Below are 9153 nucleotides of genomic sequence, written 5' to 3'. Positions count from 1 at the left end.
GTTTATTGAAGAGCAGAGCCAGACAGAAAGATGGCTCTGGGAAAAGCTGACCATGTGTAGCTGGGAGTGGTGGGTTTTTATACCTTCTGGAGCTTTTGAGATGGTTTCCTGTTCCTGTTTGAGGCTTTGTATTTCCTGTGTCATTTACTTCGACCTGCGTGAGTGTGCCCTTTTGGTATTGGTGGGTTAATCTTATTATGTCCGCAAAGGTCATGTCTTTTAGAGTTTGGGTGGGGCATGTAGTTTTTAGGGGTCTTTGTCTTCCTAATTTCATTAGCTTCTAGCTTCCTGGCTCTAACCTTCCTGAATGGATTATTACACCTGCATTTCTAAAAGCTGGCCTCTGCCTAGTTTTTGCTTGGGGGAGAGAGGCTGGGGCTGGTTTTTGGAGGCTGGTTTTTGTCTTTTTTTTTTTTTTAGATGCACTCCATTACTCCTTTGGGGAAATATATTCTGCATTTTTAATATTCCCCAAAATATTTCTTTCTCTGGATTCTTCCCACAGTAAGGTAAAGTTCTTTGTTTTTCTTAAGCACTATACAGATTGATCTCTCTTCACTCAGCCAGCAAAGTTGCATTTATTAACAGAGTTCAAAACGTTCAACATGATCAAGATTCAATGCATCTGTGTCTTTCTTTTTAAATTTAACAATAAGCCACAAATGAATTCTACCTAGCAGTTACCAATAAATGTCAAAGTATTACTCAGCTAGAGCTCATCTTCTGAGGGACTGTGGTTATATTTAGTATTTTAAGACCAAAACATTAAACTCTGTAAATCGTAATGTCTTTAATTTTGTTTTATAGGCTTATGTTCAGTGACCTCTGCTAAAGGTAGTTTGTTGCTAGTGGCTGCATCTAATGCTACATGAGAGCATTTTAAGGAAAATATTTTTATAACTGAAGCCAGTGCAATTAGAAGAATAATCACAGCAAAGACAATGACACAAATGTCAAATTCGGAGTACTATGAGCACTCAACTTTTTAAATTCTTCATATCCCTAAATTCACATATGAATATTAATGTTATGGTAATTACCACTTGGCAACTTATTTTAATGGATTCACAGAGGCACGTTTTCTAGTATCTTGTTCGTTGGCTCTGTAATGAAGTTGATAAGATTGGTCTAAACTTCAGAAAGAATGCAGATGGATAATGTGCTATCCTTTGTTGTTGTCAGAAACACGGAGTTCATTCTCAGCAGATTGTGTTGTCATTGGCAGCACTGTCTGAATGTAATACAGACAGGATTTTAGCCAGAACAGGATGTATCTATAGTCCTATATCAAGTAACATAATATGTGAATGAAGCCTATCAACCAGGTGTTATGTGGGATCCTAAGTGCTTTCTGACCCTGGTTGTTTTCTTGCAGATGTTTCATTACTCAACTAGGCAACATCATTGGTGCTAGAGAGCAACCTCCACTCTCTTCTAATACTGATGATGATACCTAATTGGGTAATGAAATGTCTGCAAGAAAACAACCAAGCTTAGGGAGCACCACATACCCCACAATCCAACCCCCTGAGCTACAAATATTCACTTCTGTTGGAAACATGTGTTATGAATGAAATCCAGTAAGCTCATAGTTCAGTTTTTAAAAAATAAAGAACACGCAAGGTAATGAAAAGACAGCCACTCATTTGTGGTAATAATTTTATAAATGGTACTTACACAAAACTGTGTAATAGCAAGCAAGCAAACAAGCAAGAAAACTAAACACCACTCGCTTTATTTTTCTTGGCAGTAGATTACAATTGTTTTCCCAGTGTAGAATAATGAAGAAAGAACTGGAACTAGACAGACTTTTAAATAAAAAATGGTGGCTGGTTTTGCTGTGTTTTAATTTGCTCCAGATCTTCTTGACTTATTTTTTTATTGATAGTTCAAAGATAGTTGGAATCTGGGCACCTTCATCATTTTTTACTAACACTGTTTTTCTAGCACTTTTATAACACAGAGGTCATACTCCTCTGTTCACGATCAATGAGTCATTAGGAAGAGACTATCATTTGAGTACTCATTGCTTATCATGAGGTTAATATTGGGGAATATCTGGCTAACTCAGTGCAGATTCATTAAAAACCAAATGAGCCAAAAAGGGCCATATGTCATACAGAAAGATTTAATCAACCGAAACCATAGTATGTTGCAATTTATAGGTTAGAAAACTATAAAGTACATGCCTATTGAAATGGAGAAATGTATTATTTTGTACCTTGAATCCTACGCATGCTATATATGAAAAATACCTTTTGCTTTAAAGCAAGGTCAGTGTGCACCATCCTTCTCTTACCTTTCTTTTTCTAAAGTATATATTATTAGTTAAACTGGTGGGCTAATTGTTATGGGACATGCAAGTTCAAGCACAGAAGGACAGCAAGATGTTGACTGGTAATAATTTATTCCCTTCCTGGAACAGATGTGCAGTATATCATGAAGCTAGCAATGATTGCACAGAGGAAAAAACATCAGAAGCACAGATCTTACTTGAAGTTCCAAAGAGTTAATTTAGTAAAATAATAATAACTGGCAAACATATCCCTGTCTAATGTGAATGAAACAGTGATGCTTTAAGAGCCCTCTGCATATTCATCTTCTATGGAATTGAACAGTTTAATCCGATAGGGTCATAATCAGAGTCTGCCAAGATCAAAGCACCCAAAATGATGGGGTTTTTTTTTTTAAGCTCGATTCTATTATGTCTTGTGGAGGTGATAAGCTAAAGCTGTTGAATTTACATTTGATGAAGTAAAATGCAAATTCCATCTCTATCCCCATTTATGAAATCAGTGAAAGTCTGCTGAAATCTTAATTGAGAATGCCATGGTACCATAGTTTTAACACTGATTTTCTGTGCTGAGGAAAAAAATGAAAGGGAAAAAAAAGAAGTAAATTAACATTATTGTTTGTTCTACAGAATCTAAAGTCTGCTTCCAAAATTCGAGTGACACTGAATTCTACCACACTTGCGATGTATTCCCCAAATGCTTATCTGAATCAGAAAATTTTAGTCATTGTTGTCACTGTCTATAGCTGAAGATTAAGTATTGTAGCAACAGCTATACTAACACGCCTGTTTAAAAGCAGAGACCCTATGATTTTATACTGATTATTTCAGATTATATTTTAGCTTTTTCTCAGCATCAGTTACTATTGTGTTTATGTTATGACAGAGCAGCCTTTGAGTTTTTCTCTTTTGTAGCTTTTTTTAAAAAAAGTTAGTGATATACTTTTATGTGCTGGCACCGTGTTGACAGAAAGAGGTGTTATTGCATTTGCCCTTCACACAGTTCACAAAGGGATTCGGGAAGCTAATAGACAAATTGTCAAGTAAGGCTTTTTTTTTTTTTTTTTTGGTACAGATTAAATGTAGATGAAGGAGTACATGATATGAAGAATGTTTACAAAGTGGTGGAGTTGAAATATAATAATAAACTAGGTTTCATGTTTTGTGAAGGATTGCAAGGAAGTTTGCACATTAACACATATGATAAGGAGAGTGAATGTTTTCGCTTCCATTTTGAGGAACTTGTCAGTCAGTGTTACATTTAAATCCAGACAGTTATAATCTTAAAGTTTCTTTGAGCCCTTGAATGGATAGGGCTTGCCCAGATTTAGCAAAGCAATTTTTTTATTTTCTATAAAATGATTGTTTTAAGAAATAAGTTTTTCCAATAACTTAGAGCTATTTTTTTCTCTTGGGCTTTTGATATTTGTCATAGGAGTGATTTCTACTTCAAAAAGAGAAAAAAATCAAGATGGAATTATCATCAGGGTCAATTTACTAGAGAAGATAGGCAAAGAAACCGATCAGAGTTGGGACAGTCACATAGGCAATTAGGGATCATTTGCATGGGCACAGAAGATTTATTGAGAAACAAATATGAAGACAATAGAAAATTAATCATCCCTGTGATTCAGAGTTAGCTCAAGGATTCCCAAGCTAAATAATAATTGCAAAATAAACCTATAGCACTTATGCAGATCTGGATATCAACAAGTAATAAACTAAGATTTAATAACATAAATGGAAGAAAAAAGAAACAACCTATGGAAATCAAAGATACCATTTGATTACACTTAGATCAGCGGTTCTCAACCTGTGGGTTGGGACCCCATTTGGGGTCGAACGACCATTTCACGGGGGTCGCCAAACAACACAGTCTGCCATTTCCCCCCCTTTTCCTTAGCTGTGCTACTCCCTTAGCTGTGCTACTCCCTGTGCTACTCTTGAATAGAGTCTAATTCTATTGGCTTTCAAAAGCCAATAGGAATTGTCCAGGCTGTCTCTGCCCTGCTGAGCCCGCCAAAAGTCCCATTCTGCAAACGGTGCTGCAAGTTGTCTGCAGCGAAGGTGAGCTGTCTGGAAGTTTCCACCCCTCCCTGCTGAGCAACTACTAAAAATGTAAGTAAAAGAGGGCCAGGGGTGGGAGGTGGGAGGCCGGTGGGTGCAGGGAGGGTTGCTGGCACACGTGGGGCCCGGCGGGTGCCTTACCTCCCTTGGGCTGGGAGGCCTGCTCCATCTCTGCCGCTTGCCAGAGGGCGGCACCACGCATGTGCAGCGCTCCCGGGCAGGGAAAGTCCTCTATTTACGACCGATTGGGTAGTCCTCAACTTACGACCAGTTGGGGGTCACGGCATTAAAAAGGTTGAGAACCACTGACTTAGATAATAGAACTAAATCTGTATCAATATATTTAAATAAGATGGCATCAGATCAATATATACTGGTATTCTCAATCCATTTCCTAAGGACAATTTTTAAATGCACAAATATATACTTTGCAAAGTTGGACCAGACTGAGAACAAGGAGTCCTCTAAGAGTTTAAGGAACTATGGGCAAATTGTCAGGACACACAGTTGTGTAAAAATACTGGAGAGGTGTTTTAAGAGCCTTAGGTTGAACATTGGAATGGAAGATTGTTGAGAATTTAACCTTTACCCTTAATATTTCTTTTCCTTTTTAAAAATTATCCTGATAGTTAAATGCTATTGGAAATCACAACCTCTCTCATATTTTAAATAAATTCTTTCCAATACATTTCCACACAGTGTATAATTTATCTTGCAAAGTTGCATGCTGCATTTTTATTAGCTGAAGACAGTTGTATCAATTGGTAGATTGAGATGTAAATGTGCAATAATTCATTAAATATCATATACAAATTATTTTTGTTTCAAAAAATATGTACTGATTTACTTTTTAGACTTATATATCCAATTTTTTAATGTTCCTGAAAGCATTTATAAAATATATTTTTAAAAATTAAAAATACTAGACAAATCTATGAAAAAAGAATTTGAAAAACAGAATTGAGATCACTGGATTTAAAGCAGCTATGACAAGAGATGCAAAAAAAAAATCTCATATAAAGAAAATACTATTCCTCAAACATCACAAACTAGTACTGCATCTGTCTGTCTGTCTTATCTATCACATTTGTACTGCTGAAAATCTAACAGTAAAGTGACTCTGGGTGGCATATTTTATTTTATTAAAATAAAACCAATAAATATATAAACAGTCACAATTAAAAATAAGTATTAAAAAGGCACACAGATGGGAGAAGATGATATTAACCATCACAAAATCTCCCCCATCCCTTGGGATCCCAGACTGATAATATAATCAGATCTTGAGGGATTTGTGGAATAGAAACTTGAAAGGGATGGATCTAATTTCACTTCTGGAGGTAGAAGTTTCCACAAGGTGGGCATGGTGGCAGAGAAGACCTGTCTCCTCGGACCCATCAAATATAATTGCCTGGCAAATGGAACCCCCAGCATATATTCTCTGCCAGACCTGATTGGGCAGGCAGATGTAATTGGGGAGAGACAATCTCTCAGATAATCCAGTCTTGTACCATGAAGGGCTTTAAAGGTTCAAATTAGCACTTTGAATTGGACCCGAAAGCAGAGTAGCAACCAATGCAGCTCGGAAAGCAGAGGTATAACATTTATCACTCTAGGGTTCATATAACTGCCCACACTGCTGCACTTTATAATAGCTGAAGTTTCTGGATTATCTTGCACACTCTCTAAAGCACATAACAGATTTCCAAACAGGAGGTGACTAGGATATGAGTGACAGTGAGCAGTTCCCATTGATGTAGGAATGGGCATAACTGGCATGCGACAGGAAGCCGTGCAAAGGCCCTCCTAGCCGTGACTGCCACATGTCCTTTCAGCAGGAGTCGTGAGTCAAGAATGACCCCCAGATTAGAAAGATGATAAAAAGGCTGCAACACCACTATAAAATGCAGTTAGATTGGCAACCACTGCTTCTCAGTCTGCTCCTCAAAGAGACAGCCTGAGCAATCCTCCAGGACAAATCCCGCTGGCAGCAGACTCCTCCACAGTAGCTAAGCCAATCGGAGAATACAGCTCTCACATTCAGAAAAGCTGCCAAGTTCACAAACATGGCAATTCCCGGCCGCAGCAGGAGCCTAGCCACCACTGCCAAGTTTTGCAAGCATGACAGACGCAGTCAAGGCAATGGATGTGGCATGTGGTGCAAGACATTAAGCACTGCTGTCTTGCAGTCTTCTCCAGCTGAAAATGTCCAGTCACATCCAAGCAGTCCAACTTCCATTTGGGTGAGTGCCAATCCAAGAGTCCAGGTAAGAATCCAAGAATATAGGATACATGAAGGAGAGAAACAGAGATAGAGATAATAAAGCCTGCCCATCTCCCTTTCCCACTTTTTTTGCACCAGGCATGATAGAGTATCCCACTTATCAACATCATAATTTAGTATAATTCTTTTATCAAATCCCAGATGGTTAGCTGTTACGATAACAGCCAATTCTAAAGTAATATGTATGGTAAAAGTTAAGCCAGAATAATCTGTCTTTATTCTGTCACATAAGAAAGAGAATAAACTTTCCAATTTCACATTGGCTATTGTATTGAAGTAAGCCTACAATGACCTGGAGGTTAAAAAAACCCTACCAAGTTGACTATTTATTTCTTTGTGCAGTTTATCCTCACCTCAATCCAGAGATGTTTTATTAAAAAAAAAAACTAACAAAGATTTTTAAAAACAACAAGAATAAACAAACAGAAATATAAAGGAAGTTGTCATATACATCGCAACAGGCACACCAAACATGTACTTTTTAGACCAACTTTATAAGGCAAATGTATCATTATAGAAGTTAACAATGACTTGGTTCTAGGCTGCAGGCACAATAAGATGCCAAAGTTAAAGCATCATTGTGTGCAAATAATCTCCATTTTTATGAGTTTTTTGCATTATCCTAATTCCCTGGTTTATGTATCACTTTTCTGTCTGATTAATGGCAGCCTGCCAGGATAGCTGAATCCTAATGAAAACAAAATCAGTGCTTTATCTTTAATCCTATCTAAGACAATCAACCTAGTCATATTTTTACATTAAGGACTGCAAGGCACTTTTCTACAGTTTTCAGATTCCTGTTGTTTGCTTAGAGTATAACCTATTTTACATCCAATTCTCCCGGTTTCAGAGAATAACTGAAGGAAGACCCTGTGATTATAGTACTTGTCAGCTAGCTTCTTCTTTTAATTTTCCAGTCAAAGCTTTCCCAAACTAAGGAGGAATGACAGTTTAGAGATTAATAGCCTAGGAAACCAAACATCAAAATCACATAGGTGTATATATCTCAGCTTATAAATTCATCTCAAGAATGAACATTGTTTAAAAGCATTAGAATGAGAACTGCTACTACCATTAACATGTAGTTCCCCCATTGTGAGAGTTTACTTTGAGATAAGGTTAAAAACAGATAAAAATACCAGCAACAAGAACAAATTATAGGCGCACATAACAATACATTGAAAAACTCTGTTGTTCAAATAATCTTATTATATTCTGGTTAAATCTGTAGAATAGCTAGAATACAATGGGTAAGAGGATGTTCACAATCTTATGGAAGGTTAGATGTGTATGTTACACAATAGGTGTCATAATCATCCTCTTTATGAACCGAATTGTGGGATCTAAGTTGTGAAATTTTATAAAGCACACAGTGACTTCTAAGAGCTTGTAACCCAAAATGACATTATGCTGAAAGACTCATCAGAAGTTAAGCTTTGTGCCCTAAACACTTGAAAATCACTATTTTTTCAGTGTTTACCATACCTGGCCATATTTAATACTATTGTGTGAAATGTGTAAAGTGAATGAAATCTGCTAATTTATAGTATGAAAATACAAAAACAAGTTAAGTACAATAAATTCCATTTATCAAGAAGTTAACAAAATGGTTTTAATCTTTGCTTTATCCTTCCTTGGTATATCTTTTTTATGTCCAAACAGTTACTATTTCTATATAGGATACTCAGTGATTTCCATAGCAATATTTATAAACAATGTCCCCCTTCACACTCTAAGTCACCGATTGCTTTAATTTACGGAACAAAGCACAACTTGCTGGTTTCACATAAGCTTTCCAGTCAAAAACATGTTTTAAAAACTACCCTGCATGCGTAAGTAGGTTGTATGCATTGGTCACCTTAAGGTACAAGTCACCTTGACTTAAGTTGTGTCTGAGCCTGAACTTTTAAATCCATTTATTACTGTGATTAACTTCTGAGATGGCTGATAAAAGATGGTATGTTGTATTATTTATCTAATATAATAACTCAGAAAAGGTAAAAATTAAAATTTTAATTTGGTAACATGAACTTGTTTTTTATCTGTTCAAAACAGGAAAACAAGAAAATATTATCAGTCATCATACTCACTGATAGCATCTTCCCCCCCCCCACACACAAAAATATAATGAGCAAAAGATGAGAAATAATCACCTGAAGCAGGTCCCTGATTATTTATGCAATTCTATTTCAGAAGAAAAATTATCTTCCTTCCAATCTCTATGCCGCTTCAAGCCCTGATGCCCCAGTCTTCTTCTCTGTGGTGTTTGAAAATTCAAATTTGTTCTGCTCAGACAAGCTTTATATTAGTGCCCAATTTCTTTCACTTAATTTTACTTTATAAAAGTGTGAACAAAGATTATATATGCATGGCTGGGTTGTAGAAATTAAAATTTGTGAGTTACTAGAGGCTGGGAAAAGAGAAAGGGAAAGAAAGAAAAGGCCTAAGACGATGGGTCTATTTCTATCCTTTTCCCCCTGAACGATTAAAAAAAACTCTCTAGTTGCAT

The sequence above is a fragment of the Crotalus tigris genome, unplaced genomic scaffold (assembly GCF_016545835.1).
Source record: "Crotalus tigris isolate CLP2741 ecotype Arizona unplaced genomic scaffold, ASM1654583v1 scf7180000024374.3283719, whole genome shotgun sequence".
Taxonomy (NCBI): Eukaryota; Metazoa; Chordata; class Lepidosauria; order Squamata; family Viperidae; genus Crotalus; species Crotalus tigris.
This window is presented reverse-complemented; position numbering follows the sequence as displayed.